Raw genomic sequence first — 23451 nt, forward strand, 5'->3', positions numbered from 1 at the left:
GTCATTGCTGCCGGTGGGAGCTTGGTGAGCCCGGAATCAGCTGCCGTCCCCCTTCGACACAAACAAAACATGATGACACTTCCGAAGTAATTCGTTGGCTGTGAAACATTTGGGAGACATCTTGACGACCACCCCGTGTGGGTGAAATCCTCTCTCTTTAGAAGGCTGAGGAAGGGGGTCACCATACTCAGAATGGTTAACTCTGTAATTTCTCTCCACAGGTGCTGCCAGCCCTGAACTTTTTTCCAGCAATTTCTGTTTTTGTTTCCTCTCTCTTTTTTTCCAGGACGCTTCGTGGGTGAGGAGAGAGCCATTCAAACCCGTTTTAACACACGCTTCCAGCTGGAGCTGCCAGGGCAAGGAGGGCAATAGATAATATGAATTTTGTAAGCGAGTCCTTCTGAATGTGAGAAAGGGAGGACGGGGGGGAAAGGAGGAGGAAGATGAGGGAGAGGAATAGAGGAGCAGCACCCCGAGAGCTTGTACTTCCAAATAAACCTGTTGGCCTATAACCTGGTGCTGTGTGATTTTTAAACTTTGTCCACCCCAGTCCAAAACCGGCAGCTCCAGATCCACAGGTTTCAGTAAGCAGACAAAACAGGAGGCCGGGAGGACACAGGGAGCCAGGCAGCGCCAGGGGAGGCGGAGAAGTCAACATTTCAGGTCCTGAAGGGTTACATCCCCAAAAGGTGGGTTCCTCCACCCCGCGCCTGACTGCCTGTCTCCCTGTGTTATTCCGTCCTCCTGCCTGTCTCCAGAGTGTGGGGTGCTGGAACAGGGTCATGCAGCATCCGAGGTGCAGGAGAATCGACATTTGGGGGAGGAGGGGGGGGGGCAGGAGCTCTTCATCAGGAATCACTCCTGTGCTTTTGCAGCACCACACACACACAGAGTCGACTCCGATTTGCAGTCCTCACTCTCTCTCTCTCTCCTGACCGGGTAAAAAGTGAGGTCTGCAGATGCTGGAGATCACAGTTGAAAATGTGTTGCTGGTTAAAGCACAGCAGGTCAGGCAGCATCCAAGGAACAGGAAATTCAGATGACCTGGGGGGGGGGGGGGGGGGTGCAGTGTGAGAGAGAGAGAGAGAGAGACGAAGGGCTTATGCCCGAAACGTCCAATTTCCTGTTCCTTGGATGCTGCCTGACCTGCTGTGCTTTAACCGGCAACACATTTTCAGCTCTCTCCTGACCGTCTGTCTAGATTCCAGCCTCTGCGGGCGGGGGGGATGGGGGGGGGGGTGATGGGGGGGGATGGGGGGGGTGATGGGGGGGTGATGGGGGGGGGGTGATGGGGGGGGGTGATTGGGGGGGGGGTGATTGGGGGGGGTGATTGGGGGGGGGGGGGTGATTGGGGGGGGGTGATGGGGGGGTGATTGGGGGGGGTGATGGGGGGTGATTGGGGGGGGGGTGATTGGGGGGGGTGATTGGGGGGGTGATTGGGGGGGGTGATGGGGGGGGTATTTAATCGTGTCTCTCTGCCTGGATAGAGCCCGGTAACCCGGCTTAAATAAAACACGCTGGATTCTAAAAGCTGAAGAAAGATAAAGCTGCTCTGAGACCCTTTGTACCACCCCCATCACCCCCCCCCCCCTGTAGCCTAATGGCAGGAGGCGGGCCGGGCCCACATGCCGAGGCGCGAGCGCCCTCGCCGCCGCCTCTCTGTCCGGTGGAGCCCGGCGGTCCCCTGCTTGCCTGCCCGTGAGGCCCCGCTGACTGCACGCACCTGGGAGCGGTTGGAGATGCCGCCGGAGTTGAGGAGGGGGGCGGCGGCGGCGGCTATGCAGGGAGGTGGGGGATGATGGGGGGGGGGGGCGCGGTGTCCGGCTACCGACAGCCGAGGCCCTCGCCGCTACCCCCGTTGCTGCTGCCGCTGCTTCCTCCGTCACCGCTGCGACGCCCTGACGTCATCGGCGAGCGACCGCCCGCCCCAGGAGGACCCCGTTGCGAGGGTGACCCGGAGGGTGCCTGCAAATTCGAACCCCTCCTCCTGTCAAAAGTCAGGACGCTGCGGTAAGGTCCAGTTCACTCGCGGCATGTTCGGTCAGATTCACCTTTTGAAAAGTGTCAACGGCACGGAAACAGGACCGTTCGGCCCAGCCAGGTATCCTAAACTAATCTAGTCCCATTTGCCAGCACCTGGCCCATATCCCTCCAAACCCTTCCTATTCACATACCCATCCAGGTGCCTTTTACATGCTGTAATTGTACCAGCCTCCACCACTTCCTCTGGCACAAAGTGAGGACTGCAGAGGCTGAAGATTAGAGTGAAGGGTGTGGTGCTGGAAAAGCACAGCAGGTCAGGCAGCATCCTATTCCTGGTGAAGAGCTTTTGCCTGAAACGTCGATCTTCCTGCTCCTCAGACTCTGCCTGTCCTGCTGTGCTTTTCCCGCACCACACTCTCGACCCCACACCCTCTGGCAGCTCATTCCATACACACACCACCCTCTGCGTGAAAAGTTGCCCCTTCGGTCTCTTTTATGTCTTTCCCCTCTCATCCTATTCCCTCTAGTTCTGCACTCCCCCACCCCAGGGAAAAGACCTTGTCTATTTATCCTATCCATGCCCTCATTATTTTGTAAACCTCTATAAGGTCATTCCTCAGCCTCCGATGCTCCAGAGAATACAGCCCCAGCCGATTCAGCTTCTCCCTATACCTCAAACCCTCCAACTTTGGTAATATTCTTGTAAATCTTTTCCAAACCCTTTCAAGTTTCATATCTTCCTTCTGCAGGAGGGAGACCAGGATTGCACACAATATTCCAAAGGTGGCCTAAAAATACAGCTGCAACACGACCTCCCAACTCCTATACTCGATGCTCTGACCAATAAAGAAAGGCAAATCAAACGCTGCCTTCAATATCCTATCTACCTGCGACTTCACTTTCAAGGAACTATGAACCTGCACTCCAAGGTCTCTTTGTTCAGCAACCTCCCCAGCACCTTACCATTAAGTGTGTAAGTCCTGCCCTGATTTGCCTTTCCAAAATGCAGCACTTCTCATTTATCTAAATTAAACTCCATCTGCTATTCATCAGCCCATTGGTCCTTCTGATCAAGATCCTGTCCAATTTTGGTATCATATGTCAAATTACTAACTATACCTCTTATGTTCACTAGTCTAGTTCTGATCAGTTCTTAAAACTAAAATTTCTTGTGCAGTGACATTAGCTTGTACACGTAAGGTCAAAAGAATCAAACAACACCTGGTTATAGTCCAACAGGTTTATTTGAAACAAGCTTTCGGAGCGACGCTCCTTTCTCAAGGGTGAGCTGAACACCAAAAGTTTCAAATTTCAAATAAAATGACCTGTTGTCATTTGAATTTCTTTTTGACCTTGTCCATCCCAGTCCAACTCTGGCGTTTCCACACCATCACTTCTTCACATAGTGGAGGATACAAACAGTGTTATTTTCATTCAATAACAAATATATTTATTAATGTAACAGAAGCCCCTCAAAATTTTCTGCTTAAACTAAGTTGTCTTAACACTATGTTAACTCGAAATTTCAACTTTTATTTAACTCTAAATTCATCTTTAACCTTCTTGTTGAGTGCATCGGCAATTTTATAACTGTGGCATGTTAGTTTTTTTTTAGTGTAACCTCCTCACAAATCCCCTGTTTATTTCTTTCTGTGTGTACAGGTGTAGGACACTGCAGAACAACAAGTGCATAATTTTTATTTGTATTCCACCACCAGAAAGAAAAAAAACACCCGAGTGGCTGGTGACAAGCAGTGCCCTTCTCATCAAAGGGCAATGCTGCTTGATCAAAAAAGTAAAGGGGAGGGCAGAGATTGAACCAAAACAGAGTTGGAGGAGGAAGTAAAATACTCCACTCCCTGCAGTGCCCACCTCTCCCTGGACAACTCAGGGGTGTTGGTGGACACTGCATGCTCCTTCTCCAGGGACAGCTGGGCTCAAACATAACATGTTAGTGTTTTATTTGAACTTCCCACTTAGCTGCAATTGCTTCATTTTCAAATTAATTGTGAATCATATTTCTGAGAGGTGAACATACAAGCATTGAATTAAATTTCATCCTTTTTCCGATATAACACAAGGAATAGTCTGAGAAATGTAACCTCTCCATTTTAGTGCTTTGTGACCTAATGGGTGGTAAAGAAATTGAAAGGAGAAATTGAGACATTTCAAGGAACCGTTTTTGAGATTAGAATTAGAAAATCCTTTATTATTGCCTGTACTTAAGTATGGAAGTACAGGAGTATAGTGAAAAGTTTAGAATGTCGCCCCACATGTTGCCATCTTAGATACAAGGCATCTAGGTACAGAACTAAGATACAAAATCGAGAGATAATGGAGAAAAGAGAAGTTACATTATAGGGTCATAGAGTTGTACAGCACAGAAACGGACCCTTTGTCCAATTTACCCATGCCAGCCAGATATCCTAAATTTACCCATGCCAGCCAGATATCCTACATTTACCCATGCCAGCCAGATATCCTACATTTAATCTGGTCCACATTTGCCAACAATTGGCCCAAATCCCTTCAAGGTAGACAACACCTTTGTTTAGGGAGAGGTGGGCACCACAGGGAGTGGAGTGTTTTATTTCCCTCTTCCTGATGAAGGCCGTTTGCCTCGATTTTCCTGCTCCTCCTGACCAGCACTACTATAATCTTGACCCGAATCCTTTCAAAACTTTCCTATTCAGATACCCCTCCAGATGCTTTTTAAATGTTGCAGTTGTACCTCCACCACTTCCTCTAACAGCTCTGTGTGACAGGTTGCCCCTCAGATCCCTTTTAAATCTTTCCCATCTCACTTTAAACATATGCCCTCTAGTTTTTGACTCCTCTACTCTGCAAAAAGCATCTTGATTGTTCACACCATCCATGCCCCTTGTGATTTTATAAATCTCAATAAGGTCACCCCTCAGTCTCTGATGCTCCAGGGAAATTAGCCTCAACCTATTCACTTACACGCGTAGTATAAGTTAGAAAAAGTGAGAAATAAAGACACGCATTACAGTTTTTCTGTAAAGGACCTATGGTACATCAGCACAGAGGTCTTCCACACGTGATCTGACCTCCTGGCAAGCTGATGACTGCCCATACCAGTGCCCAGTACAAGAACTCTCCTGCTCCACTCGGACCCCCAGTCTGCTGGCCATCCCTGCATCACCACACAGCTGGTGACACAATGTGAAGTCTAAACTTATGAATTAAGAATCATTTGGACAAAGAATTCCTATTGGAAAATAATAGAGGTCTTGATAGAGCTTGATTTCTGAGGGTGGGGAGTTTATTTTTGAGATAACTGTATGTTCAGTATTTCATTGTGTGTGTGCACATTAAGCAGGGGAATCATAGTGAGTCAGAAACTACTAAGGACTCTTTCTAATTTTGTGTAACTAAATTTTTTTATTGTTGCAGTATCCTTGTCAAAGCTTTGGACATCTATGCAGAAAAAGGTGGCATTTCTCCTGGGGAAGTATACAGGAAGGATGATGGCATTTTTTTAAATTTCAAAAATATACTTTATTTGCAATTGAAAGCCCTTCTAAACAGACCTTTTTCTGATCCCATATGATATAATGCTGCCAGAATATATTGCACAACACCAGACACCTTTCACTAACTCTTACATCTGCCATGATTTGGAGATGCCAGTTGGACTGGGGTGTACAAAGTTAAAAGTCACACAACACCAGGTTATAGTCCAACAGGTTTAATTGGAAGCACGCTAGCTTTCGGAGCGACGTTCCTGATGCTATCACCTGATGAAGGAGCGTCGCTCCGAAAGCTAGTGTGCTTCCAATTAAACCTGTTGGACTATAACCTGGTGTTGTGTGATTGTTAACTTCTTACGTTTGCGCCATTCTTCAAGTTTATGAATGTCGCATACATAAAAGAAATCCAAGGTTGACCTAATGCCCTGTACCTCTCACTAGGAAGCTAAAAGAGTACATTCCTTGTCTCAGCAAGATATGTTAAGATCTATGCAAATGAATAATAGACAACTACAATATTCTCTTTCATGAGGCAGGGGTGCTGAATTTGACAGAGAATCAAGTGTACTTTGTGGAGCATTGACCAATAGGCTAACCAGCAGAAATACAAGTTCATGCACAAGTGGTACCTTAAAGGTACAACAAGTTGCCCATCCCAATTCATCATAGAAACTGAACTGTTCTAGTGGATGCTCATGTTATCCTGAATATAGGTTCAGGAGGGATGAATGGTGCAGTAATTTGTTTTTCAAATAATATTCTAAAGTAGATTAAGCGGCAGCTGTACAGGATATGTGTCTATCAGTTTTTGGTGTAACAGAACTCCTGTGCATGCACTAGTACTTCTTTCAGCTGTGAGCAGTGAGGTACATTTATGAGAATTGTAGCAAAGAAGGAAAACAATTCTTAGAGTCCCTACAGTTTGGAAGCAGGCCTTTGGCCTACCGAATCCACATTCACTCTCCAATGGTGATCCCGTCCAGACCCAGCCCTGAATTTCCCATGGCTAATCCATGGACTGTGGGAGGAAACCTGAGCATATCCACACAGACTTTGGGAGAATGTGCATACTCCATACAGACAGTCACCTGAGGCTGGAATCGAACTCGGGTCCCTGCCGCTGAGAGGCAACAGTGCTAACCACTAAGCCACCATAATTAATAAAAGCAAATTACTGCGGATGCTGGAATCTGAAACCAAAGAGAAAATGCTGGAAAATCTCAGCAGGTCTGGCAGCATCTGTAAGGAGAGAAACGAGCTGACGTTTCGAGTCTAACTGACCCTCCGTCAAAGCTAAAAAAAAGGGAGAAATAGGAAGGTATTTATACGAGGCTGAGAGAAGGTGAGTCATGGCCCCAGGAGCAAAGGTAGCAATAAAGAGATGATAATGACAGTGCATAAAGTGATTATAGGGAGATTAGGAGCTGTGACTGGCCAAGGCTGAAGTCAATGCTCTGTGACAAAATATGTGGGGGTTGGGAGGGATGGGTGAAGCAGAGGCAAGATGGAAAACAGGGGAGAAGGGTAGCAAAGGGGGAAGAGGAGAGGAAAAAGGTGATGAGAGAGTGGGGAGCGAGAGAAAGAGAGACAATCAAGAAATAAGAGGTACAGAGCAGTGAAAAAAAAATGTTAAAAAGGGTAAATAAAATAAATGAAATAAAATTATGGAGCAGAATGAAAACAGAGGGGTAGAGATGGGATAATCATTTGAAGTTGTTGAATTCACTGTTGAGACCGGCAGGCTGTAATGTGCCTAGTCGGACTTTCTGCCCTTCGCTCCCTTAGGTCCAACCCCAACCTTGTCATCAGACCTACTGACAAAGGGGGTGCTGTTGTCATCTGGCGTACTGACCGCTACCTTGCAGAGGCTGAGCACCAACTCTCAGATTCCTCCTCCTACCTCCCCCGGAGCATGACCACACCACTGAGCATCTAGCCATTGTCTCCAACACCGTGACTGACCTAATTTCCTCCGGATGCCTCCCCCTCACAGCTTCTAACCTCATAGTCTCCCAACCCTGGACAGCCCGTTTCTACCTACTCCCCAAAATCCACAAGAAGGACTGTGCCGGCCGGCCCATTGTGTCAGCATGCTCCTGCCCCAATGAACTTATTTCCTCCTACCTTGACTCCATCTTTACTCCTCTGGTTCACTCCCTCCCCACCTATATCCGGGATTCCTCTGATGCCCTGCAACACATTGACAGCTTTTAATTGCAGGTCCTAACCACCTTCTATTCACCATGGATGTACAATCTCTTTACACCTCCATCCCACACCAAGAGGGCTTGAAAGCTCTTCACTTCTTTCTCGAAAAGAGGCCTGAACAATCTCCATCCACTACCACTCTCCTCCGCCTGGCTGAACTTGTTCTCTCTCGCAACAACATCTCCTTCAACTCATCCCATTTCCTCCAAATCAAAGGTGTAGCAATGGGTACCCGCATGGCCTGCCTTTTCATGGGGTATGTGGAACATTTCTTGTTCCAGGCCTACCCGGGTCCCCCCCCCCCCCCCCCCAGCTGCTTTATCAGTACATCGATGACTATTTTGGTGCGGCTTCATGCTCTCATCCTGACCTGGAAAAATTCATAAACTTCGCTTCCAGTTTCCAGCCCTCCATCACCTTCACCTGGTCCATCTCTCACACTTGCCTTCCTTTCCTTGACCTTTCTGTCTCCATTTCCGGCAATAGTCTATCCACTAATATCCATTACAAGCCCACTAACTCCCAAAGCTATCTGGATTACAGCTCTTCTCACCCTACGTCCTGTAAGGACTCTATCCCTTTCTCTCAGCTCCTTCGCCTCTGCCGCATTTGTTCCGATGAGGCCACTTTCCAAAGTGGTGCTCTTAATATGTACTTCTTCTCCAACCGCGGCTTCCCATCTACAGTTGTTGGCAGGGCTCTCGACAGCGTGCAGTCCATCTCCCACGCCCCGACCCTCACTCCCAGAACAAGGATAGGATCCCTCTTGTTCTCACCTTTCACCCCACCAGCCTTCTATGCAAAGAATAATCCTCTGCCATTTTCACCAACTCCAACATGACGCCACCACTAAACACATCTTCCCTCCCCCTGTCTGCATTCCGCAGAGATCTTCCCTTCAGGACAACCTAGTCCACTCCTCCATCACACCTTACACCTCTCCCATCACACTCGGCACCTTCCAATTACACCTAACACCTCTCCCATCACACATGACACCTTCCCATGTAATCGCAGAAGGTTTAACACCTGCCCTTTTACCTCTTCCATGCTCACCATCCAAGGCCCCAAACACTCATTTCAGATTAAGCAGCGTTCCACTTGTACCTCTTTCAATTTGGTCTATTGGATTCGTTGCTCCCAATGTGATCTCCTCTATTTCAGAGAGACAAAACGCCAACTGGGTGATCGCTTTGCTGAGCACCTTCAGTCTGTATGCAATCAGTTCCCGGATCTTCATCTGGCTTGCCACTTCAACACCCAACCCTGCTCCCATGCCCACATGTCTGTCCTTGGCCTGCTGCAATGTTCCAGTGAAGCTCAACACAAACTGGAGGGACAGCATCTCATCTTCCGACTAGGCACGTTACAGCCTGCCGGTCTCAACATTGAATTCAACAACTTCAGATGATTAAGCCATCTCAACCCCTCTGTTTTCATTCTGTTCCGCAGTTTTATTTCATTAGTTTTATTTATCTTTTTTTCTATTTTTTTCACTGTTCTGTACCTCTTATTTCTTGATTGTCTCTCTTTCTCTCACTCCCACTCTCTCATCACCTTCTTCCTCTCCTCTTCCCCCTTTGCTACCCTTCTTCCCTGTTTTCCATCTTGCCTCTGCATCCCTCCCAACCCCCACATAGTTTGTAACAGCATTGGCTTCAGCCTTGGCCATTCACAGCTCCTAATCTCCCTATAATCTCTCTATGCACTACCATTATCACCACTTTATTGCTACCTTTGCTCCTGGAGCCGTGACTCACCTTCTCTCAGCCTCGTATAAATACCTTCCTATTTCTCCCTTTTTTTTAGCTTTGACAAAGGGTCAGTTAGACTCGAAACGTCAGCTCGTTTCTCTCCTTACAGATGCTGCCAGACCTGCTGAGATTTTCCAGCATTTTCTCTTTGGGTTCAAGCCACCATAATTGTTGGGAGGATAGAAGGAATATCCCAGACTCTGTAGCCTGGTGGAGGACAGGAACATCTCATAAGACCTGAATTAAGAACGTGGTAACAAAAATGTTTCAGGCATTCGTATTGGGTACCCAGAACTTGCTGTTAGCTGTAAATGAAAGAGCCTGCAGCAACATGAAATACATTAATATTGCATGCAGCTCTGGTCACCACATCACCAGAAGGATATGGAGACTTTGGAAAGGGTGCACAGAATGTTTACCAGGATGTTGCCTCGTCTGGAGGGTTTTAGTTATGCAGAGAGGTTAGATAAACTCATTGCTTACACTGAAAAGATGGAGGCTGAGGAACGACCTCTCCAAAATAGACAGGCATAGACAGGGGATATAGTTGGAGTTTTCTTTTCCCAGGATCGAAAGGGACCATACAAGAGGGCACAAGTTCAAGATGAGAGGGGGGAAAAGTTTAGGGGAGAAGTGCAGGGAAAATGTTTCACACCACGATGGTGGGTGCCTGAACACACTTCCAGTGGAAGCAGGCACGTTAGCAAGTTTAAGACAAATCTTGGTAGACACTTGAACAGGAGGTAAACAGGGGCATGGGCAAAAGGCAGTAGGTCTAAATAAGGATTAAGAATCTGCAGAGGGGTGGTGGGCCAAAGGGCTCTTCCTGTGCTGTATTGTATGTGATAAACATGTACATGTACAATGGGCAAACTGTGAGATGGGAGAACAATTGCTAGAAGGAATGACCTGAGTATGAGAACTTGCAGTAATATATCCAGGGTTCCACTGTATTTATGTATTGATCGAGCTGCTCTAACTCTGGGCCTCCATCAGTTGAGGCAATCCCTCTTTAGAGAGCATCAGTACTATAGTGAGCAGGATAGTGGCAATGAGCCAGACATCTCATGAGGAACTCCTGACATTCGCTGTCTGCTCAGTGAGACCTTTAGAACATAATTGGCAGTACAATCAATTATTCTCCAGGACCAGACTTCCAACTTTATGTTAGAATTTGGCTAGGGATCAGTAAGTTTTATTTTTAAACTAGACAAAGCATGAGCTTCAGAGGACGTATTAACAGTGTGAAGCCACAAGATTCCATGTGCTGAGCAAAACTTTACAACATTAAAATAGCAATCCAATTGTGAGATATTGTGTGAAAGGTTATCTTTATTAACTCACTCACCAGCTGGCTATATTCATTAACATCGGGTTCCCGTTCATTCATTCATACATTACCTTTGACTAACCCATTATTTAGAATAACATGGTTTCATTCATAAAACTGCAGTTCTGTAGTGTCCAAATTTAAAAACAACCCTTTCAGACCCATTACTGCATCTCCACACCTTATCAGTCCTTGATACAAGCAGTGTTTACCTCAAATAAGTGCAACAATACCATCCCCATCAAGAATCCAAGAAACATTACAATATTAATCAGTCCTCACCAACCATCTTATTCAGAACAATACCAAGCCCATCAAATCTCCACAACACATAATATTAATCAGCCCTCACCAACCATCTACTGGACCTGAATAGATTAAGTACTTGTTAAATACTTTTTAACTGGGCCATTATTCCTTTAAGTGTTTCCATAAAATTGCATAAATGAATGAAACTTACCCTCAAATAGTAAATAAATTTCACAACCCAATTGAATTTATTGTCACGTGTACCGAGGCACAGTGAAAAGCTTTGTCTTGTGAGCAACACAGGCAGATCACAGAGTTAAGTAGCATAGATAGTAAATAATAGGTAAACAGTGGCAAAAACCAAAATACAGGTACAGATGAATGCTAAGAGTTTGTGAGACCATTCAGTTTTCTAACATCAGTACAGTAGAAATTGTTTCGAAACCAGCTGGTGTGTGTGTTCAGGCTTCTGTACCTTCTCCCCAATGGTAGAGGTTGTAGAAAAACATTGCCAGGGTGGGATGGATCTTTGAGAATGCTGGCAGCCTTTCCTTGACAGCGGGGCCTGGTAGATGGATTCTATAGATGGGAGGTAGGCCTTTGTGATTGTCTGGGCTGAGTTCACCCACTCTCTGTAACCGTCTCTGATCATGAATGGTACAGTTTCCATACCAGATAGTGATACATCCAGACAGAATGCCCTCGATGACGCACCTATAAAAGTTGGCAAGGGTATTTGCAGTCATGTTTTCTCAGCTACCTGAGGAAGAAGAGACGTGGTTGGGCCTTTGTAACCAGTGCGTCCACATGAAGAGTCCAAGAAACCTTGTTATGGATGACCACTCCCAGGAGCTTGACTCTCTCCACTTGTTTTGTGTGTGTGTGTGTGTGTGTGTGTGTGTTGGGGGGGGGCGGGGAGCGGGCCATGAGTTACATCCCGCCAAAAGGCATAATGAGTTCCTTGGTTTTGCTGGTGTTGAGAGCTAGGTTGTTCTCAGTGCATCATTTTTCCAGGTCATCCACCTCCCATCAGGTCTGTTTAGTTGCTAGCTGAGATTCGATTGACTATGCTGGTGTCATCAGCGAACCTGGTATTGGGTGACGCTGCCAAGGCTGTACAGTGAGTACAGTAGGGGGCTGAGTACGCACCCCTGGGGGGCTCCAGTGTCGAGCTGCTGTAATCAGTTTAATATCCTTAATTCTTTTATTAAGTATTGGTACAATTTTTAACTTATTTAGAGCATATACGCCTTGCATTTTATTCATTTAAAAGACAAAAGGACGAACACCACCTAATTATTGCAAGCAAACCGGACAGATGTCCCATCAGAAGTAGCAGCCAGCACTTAGCACATGTTTTACCCCATCTCCTGTCTCCCAGGACAGAAGCCTTTGTGTACTAGAAATAAAAAATGTAACACCATAGTGATGGGATTTTAATATATGTAAGAACGATGTATAAAGGGGCTTTTGCAAGAACTGTATTTCAGGATTCTGTTGCTGCCTTGAATTTGTGCTGTGATTGCTGAATAAAGAGTCTATTTTCGCCACTTACCAATTTTGGTTGTTAATTTGAACACGATCCCACAAGTTGGCGTAGTTGGCAGGATTGCTGCGGGACACCGTCTAAACTGACTGGTCACTGACAGTTCTTCAAAGGTAAGAAGCTCCCTTATTAGGGTCATGATCTAGTCCCTGAACGCGATCTCAAGCCTTTCCTGTGTTAGCTATTGTATTTCGAATCCCCCACGCCTAGACCTCAGATCAGCTAACATAGTCTACGGCAGGAAATTGCCCGTGAATTAGGGTGATCATGAGTGCCTATACCGTTCAGAGGTGGACTAGCCCCTCCTGGCATAACTGAGGAAGAAATGCTGCAGAACTACCTCGAGGCACAGTTCTCATTAGGGGAGACCCTAACCAAAATTGGGCAGAAGTCTAAGGACAGTGGAACCTAGACGATATGAGTCTGGTCTGGGGAGAAACCATCCGACAGAAACATAAAGACAGGATTAAATGATCCCTTGCATTAATGGGACAAACTTGCCTGAGAAATGAAGTCATATCCTAATCAACCCACAATGGTGAAGTAACCAACTTAAAGAGCAATTAAAAGCAGTGCATAAAGAATTGCAGAGAGAAAGATCCAAACAGGAAACAGCTCACCTTAAAAATCAGGAGCTTGAAAAAGAGAACAAGTAACTGAAGGATGAGAGAACAGTCCTGTCAGTTTCTTCCCCGGTTCCCAAGCACATACACGACCACCTGAGACATCCAGGATGGGATTCGGAAAAACAAAGCTACTGACCTACAGAAACAGAGGGACTCCTGCAGTGACAGCGATGAGGACTGTATATCCCTGATACCATTTTTACGACCTCTTAAAACCAGGAAAGTAAAGATTGAGAAAACAGTCAGACAAAGATTAGAGGATGGCACTGAGGTACTCCAGGCTGAAAGGACCTGTGACCCCTGAGAATATGTAGTCGAAAGAAATGCCTCACCCAAAGAAGAGGCCAGTGAAGACATAGCTGAAAATGTGTTGCTGGTAAAGCGCAGCAGGTCAGGCAGCATCCAAGGAACAGGAAACTCGACGTTTCGGGCATAAGCCCTTCATCAGGAATGAGGGAAGTGTTGAAAATGTGTTGCTGGTTAAAGCACAGCAGGTTAGGCAGCATCCAAGGAATAGAAAATTCGACGTTTCGGGCATAAGCCCTTCACGAAACGTCGAATTTCCTATTCCTTGGATGCTGCCTGACCTGCTGTGCTTTAACCAGCAACACATTTTCAACTGTGATCTCCAGCATCTGCAGACCTCATTTTTTACCCTTTAATGAGGAAAGTGTGTCCAGCAGGCTAAGATAAAAGGTAGGGAGGAGGGACTAGGGGGAGGGGCGATGGAGGTGGGATAGGTGGAAGGAGGTCAAGGTGAGGGTGATAGGCCGGAGTGGGGTGGGGGCGGAGAGGTTAGGAAGAACTCCTTCCACCTATCATTCTTCCTGACCCCTCCGCCCCCCCCCCACCCACTCCGGCCTATCACCCTCACCTTGACCTCCTTCCACCTATCCCACCTCCATCGCCCCTCCCCCAAGTCCCTCCTCCCTACCTTTTATCTTAGCCTGCTGGACACACTTTCCTCATTCCTGATGAAGGGCTTATGCCCGAAACGTCGAATTTCCTGTTCCTTGGATGCTGCCTGACCTGCTGCACTTTTCCAGCAACACATTTTTAGCTCTGATCTCCAGCATCTGCAGTCCTCACTTTCTCCTCCAGTGAAGACATAGGAAAGCCTCGACCGGTTAAGGGGAATATATATGTTCAATCTGTGGGATAGGGTATGTTATTGTAACTACAAGAGAAGGACGCCCCCTCTTGGAGGCAAGTCAAAGGTGCTCTTGGAGAGTATGAGCAGGAGCTGCAAGCTGGCTGGACAGCAATGAAACATTGGTTACAGAGGTATAGTCCACAAATGAGCAATTGGACAAAAGTCACAGCTTGCTGTCAAAAACCCACAAAAGAAGTTGCAGAGTATGAGGAAAGGGCGACCTGGAAAGAATATGCAGGAGTTCCAAATGTGCAGGACGATTTTGAAGGTTGTGGTCATGGCCATCTGAAGTCTGCTTTTGTAGCTGGATTTCAACCTCAGCTCACTAAAATGTTAAAGCTGACCTAAATCGGCTGGGTCCAGAGGGGGAACTAAGTATTCTGATTTGGTAGACCAAGCCCACCAGCTCAACTGAGATATAGGTGCCAAATTGTGAACTGTTCAGGCAGGACAAATGAAACAGACCTGCTTTTACCCCTGGCAGACCCAAGACAAGCGCCAAGGGAAGTGTCACTTCTGTGGGAAGGAAGGCCACTGGGCCAGGGGGTGCTGGCAAAAAGGAAAAGGGAGTAATCGCTGAATAAGCAATGAGGAAGAGGAGACTCCGGAAGCTGGGAGTAGGACTGATCTTCTAGAACAGTTGAAAAAAACTAACCATCCAGCAGCAGCAGCGGGGGCTGCTAAAGTTGACAAAAAGCTGAAAGAGCCCACTCTGTGCCCTTCCACACTCCTCCTGGCTTTATGCCAGCAGAGGGGAGACGGGATGTGAACATGAAGGTGGGTGACCTGGGCATTGAGTGCCTTTTGGACACAGGAGCAGAATTGATGCGCCTAGCCCAGAGTCATAGAGATGTACAGCACGGAAACAGATCCTTCGGTCCAACTCATCCATGCTGACCAGATATCCAAACCTGATCTAGTTCTATTTGTCAGCACTTGGCCCATATCCCTGTAAACCCTTCCTAATCATATACCCAACACCCTATGGAGCAGGAGCTGACAGGATTGAAATCAAGTGGACAAAACCGATACACCCTGGATTCGGCCCCCACAAGTTAGTAACCTTTACATGGGTAGGACCTGTAGCCCAGCTGCTTGTCCGGGTGGATATCCTCTCCCAGCTGAATTCCTCTTTACATTTCGATGATGGACGGGTAACATGGTCCATCAGAACCCGGCAAAGAGAAGAACTAAAAGACCACCCCATCTGGGCTAAAGACAAGGATGACTGCCCATGACAGAAAATGGAACCCGCCACCTTTAGATGAACAACTCCACCTTGTACCAAACAAGAAACAGGGACTTTAATAAAAACCCACAGCACTTATAAAAGCCTGGTGTGGGCCTGTGCGAAAAGCAAGTAGAATAGGAATGGATATTAACTACAGATCACAGAAAAGCTGGATGCGTTGTCATAACATTCAGCACTGTCATGACATCGGGAAGCCTACCCCCTGGAGCATCTGCACAGCCAACAGAATTCCAGGCTCTGACTGAAGCCTGCACAGCAACAGAGGATCAGCCTGCCAACTTTTCCACACACTCCCGTTATGCTGCAGACTGTCAACTCGTTGCCTTACTGTCAGGTACTAACTGATGCTGGAAGTTCTGTTTTCTCACCGGAGAGCCTCGCTGGAGGGAGGTCACGACACTTTACCAGCCAAGTGGGTTCTTGTGAAAAAGACCTACAAGGAACCTTTAGGTGTGAAGTGGGAAGGACCATACCAGCACTGTCAAGGTCCAAAGAAAGGAGGCCTGGATTCATGCCTCCCACATCAAATGGGCATCTCACAATACAATGGGACCAGAGACTGACTGATCACCATGATGTTTGTTATTGTTATTTCAACTGTGGATATTTTCTTTTTGTAAAGTATAGTTGCCAAACTGTTAAAAGTCTGTCAGCTTGGAAAAGGATTGTGTGATTCTCTTTGAAAGGTCTCAGTAGAATCAAAATGAGGGACTGTGAAATATTGTATTATGAGATATTGCATGATAAGTGATCTTTATTAGCTCTGAAAATGTGTTGCTGGAAAAGCGCAGCAGGTCAGGCAGCATCCAAGGGGCAGGAGAATCGACGTTTCGGGCATGAGCCTTCTTCAGGAATGAGAAAAGTGTGCCAAGCAGGCTAAGATAAAAGGTAGGGAGGAGGGACTTGGGAGAGGGGCGTTGGAAATGCGATAGGTGGAAGGAGGTTGAGGTGAGGGTGATAGGCCGGAGTGGGGGTGGGGGCGGAGAGGTTAGGAAGAAGATTGCAGGTTAGGAAGGTGGTGCTGAGTTCGAGGGTTGGGACTGAGATTAGGTGGGGGGAGGGGAAATGAGGAAACTGGAGAAATCTGAGCTCATCTCTAGGGGGTTGGGGGGTTCCTAGGCTGAAGATGAGGCGCTCTTCCTCCAGCTGTCATGTTGCTATGGTCTGGTGATGGAGGAGTCCAAGGACCTGCATGTCCTTGGTGGAGTGGGAGGGAGAGTTGAAGTGTTGAGCCATGAGGTGGTTGGGTTGGTTGGTCCGGGTGTTCCAGAGGTATTCTCTGAAACATTCTGCAAGTAGGCGGCCTGTCTCCCCAATATAGAGGAGGCCACATCGGGTGCAGCGGATGCAGTAAATGATGTTTGTGGAGGTGCAGGTGAATTTGTGGCGGATATGGAAGGATCCCTTGGGGCCTTGGAGGGAAGTGAGGGGGGAGGTGTGGGCGCAAGTTTTGCATTTTTTGCGGTTGCAGGGGAAGGTGCCGGGAGTGGAGGTTGGGTTGGTGGGGGGTGTGGACCTGACGAGAGAGACACGGAGGGAGTGGTCTTTTCAGAACGCTGATAGGGAAGGGGAGGGAAATATATCCCTAGTGGTGGGGTCCGTTTGGAGATGGCGGAAATGACGACGGATGATACAATGTGTATGGAGGTTGGTGGGGTGGTAGGTGAGGACCAGTGGGGTTCTGTCCTGGTGGCGATTGGAGGGGCGGGGCTCAAGGGCAGAGGAGCGGAAGTGGAGGAGATGTGGTGGAGAGCATTGTCGATCACGTCTGGGGGGAAATTGCAGTCTTTGAAGAAGGAGGCCATCTGGGCTGTACGGTACTGGAACTGGTACTCCTGGGAGCAGATGCGGCGGAGACGAAGGAATTGAGAATATGGGATGGCGTCTTTACAGGGGGCAGGATGGGAGGAGGTGTATTCTAGGTAGCTGTGGGAGTCGGATGGTTTATAGTAGATGTCAACATTTCAACTCCCCTCACACTCCACCAAGGACATGCAGGTCCTTGGACTCCTCCATCGCCAGACCATAGCAACACGATGGCTGGAGGAAGAGCGCCTCACCTTCCGCCTAGGAACCCTCTAACCACAAGGGATGAACTCAGATTTCTCCAGTTTCCTCATTTCCCCTCCCCCCACCTTGTCTCAGTCCCAACCCTCGAACTCAGCACCGCCCTCCTAACCTGCAATCTTCTTCCTGACCTCTCTACCCCCACCTCCACTCTGGCCTATCACCCTCACCTTGACCTCCTTCCACCTATTGCATTTCCAACGCCCCTCCCCAAGTCCCTCCTCCCTACCTTTTATCTTAGCCTGCCTGGCACAGTCTCCTCATTCCTGAAGAAGGGCTCATGCCCGAAACGTCGATTCTCCTGTTCCTTGGATGCTGCCTGACCTGCTGCGCTTTTCCAGCAACACATTTTCAGCTCTGATCTCCAGCATCTGCAGTCCTCACTTTCTCCTATCTTATTAGCTCACTCACCAGCTTGCTATATTCATTAATACCCGGTTCCTGTTCATTCATTCGTATCTCTTTACTAACCCATTATTTACTATAACACAGTTTCATTCATTCATTCATAAAACTGCAGTTCTGTTGTATCCAAATTTAAAAACCCTTTCAAACCCGTTCCTGCATCTCCACACCTTATTAGCCCTTGCTACAAACAGTCTTTACCTCGAATACTGATCAATACTATCCCCATCAAATCTCCACAAAACATTATAATATTAATCAGCCCTTACCAACCATCTCCCGGACCTGAATAGATTGCGCTAAATACTTTTCAACTGGGCCATTACCCCTTTAAGCATTTCCATGAAATTGTATGAATGAATGAAACTCATACCAGCAAATAGTAAATAAATCTCACAACCCAGTTGCATTAATCAGTTTAATATCCTTAATTCTTTTATTAAGTAGAGGTACAATTTTTAACTTATTTAGAGCATATAGGCCTTGCATTTTTACTCATTTAAAAGACAAAAGGACGAACACCACCTAATTATGCAAGCAGACCGGACAGATGTCCCATCAGAAGTAGCAGCCAGCACTTAGCACATGTTTTACCCCATCTCCTGTCTCCCAGGACAGAAGCCTTTGTGTACTAGAAATAAAAAATGTAACACCATAGTAATGGGATTTTAATATATGTAAGAACTATGTATAAAGGAGGTCTTGCAAGAACTGTATTTCAGGATTCTATTGTTGCCTCGAATTTGTGCTGTGCTTGCTGAGTAAAGAGTCTATTTTTACCACTCACCAATTTTGATCATTATTTGAACACGATTCCACACAATTTACAATATGCCGCACACCATGCTAATACTAACCGGTATTTGCCAATATTAATTCGACTGGATTGTGTTTGAATACTAGGCGAAAGTGGGTACTGCAGATGCTGGAGATTAGAGTCGAGAATGGCATGTTGGAAAAGCGCAGCGGTCAGGCTGCGTCAGGAACCCAGTGAAGGGCTTTTGCCCAAAACGCGATTTTCCTGATCCTCGGATGCTGCCTGACCTGCTGTTCTTTCCCAGCAACCACACTCTCGACTGTGACTGAATACTGCACAGTGCAAATGAAATAGCAAATACGATCAAAATGGATTCCACAGCAACACCGGAATAATTTTGACTATTCTGTCTTTGGGTTTTTACCCAAGCTTCCATCTTGCTCAGGTTGTATCAAGCAAACACTGATTCTGAGCTTTCCAACCCCACATCTCTCATCTGCACGGAGGTATGAGTGCAAGCAGGCTTCTTCAGAACCTCTCTCAACTTCCCCTAACCCCAGAGCTTCCCAGTTCTTTAGTGCTCTCTCTAGGATGGATCCTGACTACAACACTAAGCTGCCTACAAACTCCCAGAATATCTGAGTGATTTCGTTCTAACTGCTCATCTCCTCATTGCTTCGTCTGCACTGAATTCTCTGTAGTTCAACTGCATTCACAGTGATACAGCTGATTACTGCATTCAGCGTTGGCTTCTGTTCTTGTTTGTCTTCCGTACTCCCTTTTCCAACATCCTGTAACCTCTGCACCCCTTCCCCCCACCCCGGATTGTCCTAAGTAACTTACCTGAAACCTTGCAATAAACCCCTCCCATATTGCTGGGCAGAACTGAATGTTCTGAATAGTTCAAATCATTCAAATGGAGCATCCTTAGAACTGAACATACCCAAAGAGGTGTCCAGCAGTATCATGGATATCTTTTGAGAAAAGTGGGCAGCTCAAGATTTAGAGTGCATTATTTCCCCCTCCAACTCTATATTAATTTAGGACCCTGCTTCTTCTCCTACCCTTCTCTGCTTTTGTTGTCACATTGCCCCAGTATATAGTTCCTTTAATTGGTGAAGTAGGTGATTTTTATACACGGGTCTTGCTGGATGGCTAGCTTTTATTGCCCATCCCTAATTGCACTTGACCAGGTGGTGGTGAGCTGCCTTCTTGAGCCACTGTAATCCACAAAGCCCTTGGGAAGGGAATTCCAGGATTTTGTCCTAGCAACAGTGAAGGAACGGCGATATATTTCCAAGTTAGGATGGTGATTGACTTGAGGGGGTGATGTTTCCATGTATCTGCTGCCCTTGTCCTTCTAGATGGAAGTGGTTGTGGTTTGGAAGACGCTGCCTAAGAATTTCTGCAGTGCATTTGTAGATAGTACACACTGCTGCTGCTGAGCATTGATGGTGGAGGGAGTGGATGTGGTGCCAAATTGGTAGAGGTTTTATTTAATTTAAAAATGTCTTAAATAAGCTATGTTTACAGAGGCTGGAATGCATTAGGAAAATGCAGATATTTTCCTAATTTTAATGGACTTGTTGTAGAATTGTTACATTTCACAAGGAGGCTATTCAGCTTCTCGAGATCATGCTTCCTGCAAGGGTAATTCAGTTAGTTCCACCTTTTCCTGTAACCCTGTCCAATTCAATCCAGTTCCCTTTTGAAAGGTAAAATGGAATTTGTTTGCACCAGGTTTCAGGTGCTGTACTCCAGATCTGAACCACTTACTGCCTTGAAAAAGAAAACACTTTACATGTTATCTTTGGTTCCTTCGCAAAGCAGATGACACCAAAATTGAAGGTGTAGTGGACAGCAAAGAAGGTTACAATGGGATCTTTATCAGATGAGCCAATGGGCTGAGATGTGGCAGATGGAGTATTGCATCCGCTGCACCCGATGTGGCCTCCTCTATATTGGTGAGACAGGCCGCTTACTTGCGGAATGCTTCAGAGAACACCTCCGGGCCGCCCGAACCAACCAACCCAATCACCCCGTGGCTCAACACTTTAACTCTCCCTCCCACTCCACCGAGGACATGCAGGTCCTTGGACTCCTCCACCGGCAGAACACAACAACACGACGGCTGGAGGAGGAGTGCCTCATCTTCCGCCTGGGAACCCTCCAACCACAAGGTATGAATTCAGATTTCTCCAGTTTCCTCATTTCCCCTCCCCCCACCTTGTCTCAGTCGGTTCCCTCAACTCAGCACCGCCCTCCTAACCTGCAATCCTCTTCCTGACCTCTCCGCCCCCACCCCACTCCGGCCTATCACCCTCACCTTGACCTCCTTCCACCTATCCCACCTCCATCGCCCCTCCCCCCAGTCCCTCCTCCCTACCTTTTATCTTAGCCTGCTTGGCTCTCTCTCTCTCTCTTATTCCTGATGAAGGGCTTATGCTCGAAACGTCGAATTCTCTATTCCTGAGATGCTGCCTGACCTGCTGTGCTTTGACCAGCAACACATTTGCAGATGTGGCAGATGGAGTTTAATTTAGATAAATGCGAGGTGTTGCATTTTGGGAAAGCAACACTGAGCATAATTTATATGCTTAATGGTAAGGTCCTAGGGAGTGTTGCTGAATAAAGAGACCCTGAAGTGCAGGTTTATAGCTCCTTAGAAAGTAGAGTTGCAGGTAGATAGGATAGTGAAGAAGGTGTTTGGTATGCTTTCCTTTATTGGTCAGAGTATTGAGTACAGGAGTCAGGAGGTCATGTTGCAGCTGTACAGGATATTGGTTAGGCCACTATTGGAATATTGCGTGCAATTCCGGTCTCCTTCTGATCGGAAAGATGTTGTACAACCTGAAAGGGTTCAGAAAAGATTTACAAGGATGTTGCCAGGATTGGGGGATTTGAGCGAAAAAGGGAGAGGTTGAATAGGCTGGGGTTGTTTTCCCTGGAGCATCAGAGGCTGAGGGGTGACCTTATATAGGTTTGCAAAATTATGAAGGGCATGGATAGGATAAATAGCCAAAGTCTTTTCCCTGGGGTCAGGGAGTCCAGAACTAGAGGGCATAGGTATTGGGTGAGAGGGGAAAGACATAAAATAGACCTACAGGGCAATATTTTAATGAGTTGCCAGAGGAAGTGGTGGAGGCCAGTACAATTGCAACATTTAAAAGGCATCTGGATGGGTATATGAATAGGAAGGGTTTGGAGGGATTTGGGCCAGGTGCTGGCAGGTGGGACGAGATTGGGTTGGGATATCTGGGCGGCATGGACAAGCTGGACTGAAGGGTCTGTTTCCATGCTGTACATCTCTATGACTCTCTGACTCTATAAGCATTTTAAATCTGTCTCTTCTGGTTCTTTTACCCTCCACTAAGAGGAATGTGCCTCTTCCCATCTAAATTCCTCATGAGTTTGAACACCTCCACCAAATCTGCTCTCACCTTTCCCAAAGAAGAACAGCTCCAATGTCTTCAATTTAGTCTTTGAACTAAATTCCCTCACCGCTGGAACCAAATGTATGCCAAATTTGTAACCACTCATGCCTTCAACAAATGTAGCTGCCAGACATTCGATCCCTTTCTCGAAATCGTTACTGTAGCCTTATTGAGGCTCCAGCACTCACTTTTTGACAGGCAATTTGTCCCATCTTGCCAACCCACAAATGTCTCCCTTACTCCTTATCTCTGTTTCACGTTAGCTAACCAATCTTTTATCTATTTTACCCCCTACACTACAAGCTTTTATTTTGTGTGGTAACATTTGATACATCACCTTGTCAAATGCTTCTGGAACTCCCAGTACACCATACCCTAGGGTGGGTGTCATGATGGCTCTGTGGTTAGCACTGCTGCCTCACAGTGCCAGAGACTTGGGTTCAATCCCACCCTCGGGTAACTGTCTGTGTGGAGTTTGCACATTCTCCCTGTGTCTCTGTGGGTTTCCTCTGGCTGCTCCAGTTTTGTCCCACAGTTCAAAAATGCGCAGGTTGGGTGGATTGGCCATGCTAAATTGCCCATAGTGTCCAGGGATGTGTAGGTTAGGTGGATTAGCCGTGGGAAATGCAGTACAGGAATAGGGTAGGGGGTGGGATGCTCTTTAGTCAGTCGATGTGCACTTGATGAGCCGAATGGCATATTTCCACACTGGGGGGACTCTATGATTCTATCACATCTATCGGCTGCTCATTATCCACTTTGACTCTGCCCTGATCATTTTATGATTTTCCAATTACCTGCTATAATCTTCTAAATAATAGATTGTAGCATTTTCCTCATGACACATGTTATTATATAATAACTGGCCTGTAGCTTCTTATAGAGTATCTTTGGATTTCTCTTGATGTTACCTGCTAGTTTCTTCTCAGACTTTTCACTTCCTCTGAACTGTGTACGTTAAGCCTTGTTCTCATTATCAACTTGACATGGTTTCATTTGCACCCTTCTTCATCTTGCCTCATGTGTCATCCAGGGAGCTATCACTTTTTATGCACCATCTTATTCAGTTTAGCTTACCTATCTTTGATTCCAATTTATCCAGGACAGTTCCCAATTTACTGAAATTGTCCCTCTATCAGTTGAGATTTTTTTACTCTAGATTGCTCTTTCTCCTTTTCCGTTGCTAATCTCAACAT

This window comes from Hemiscyllium ocellatum, chromosome 12, assembly GCF_020745735.1.
Source record: "Hemiscyllium ocellatum isolate sHemOce1 chromosome 12, sHemOce1.pat.X.cur, whole genome shotgun sequence".
Classification (NCBI taxonomy): Eukaryota; Metazoa; Chordata; class Chondrichthyes; order Orectolobiformes; family Hemiscylliidae; genus Hemiscyllium; species Hemiscyllium ocellatum.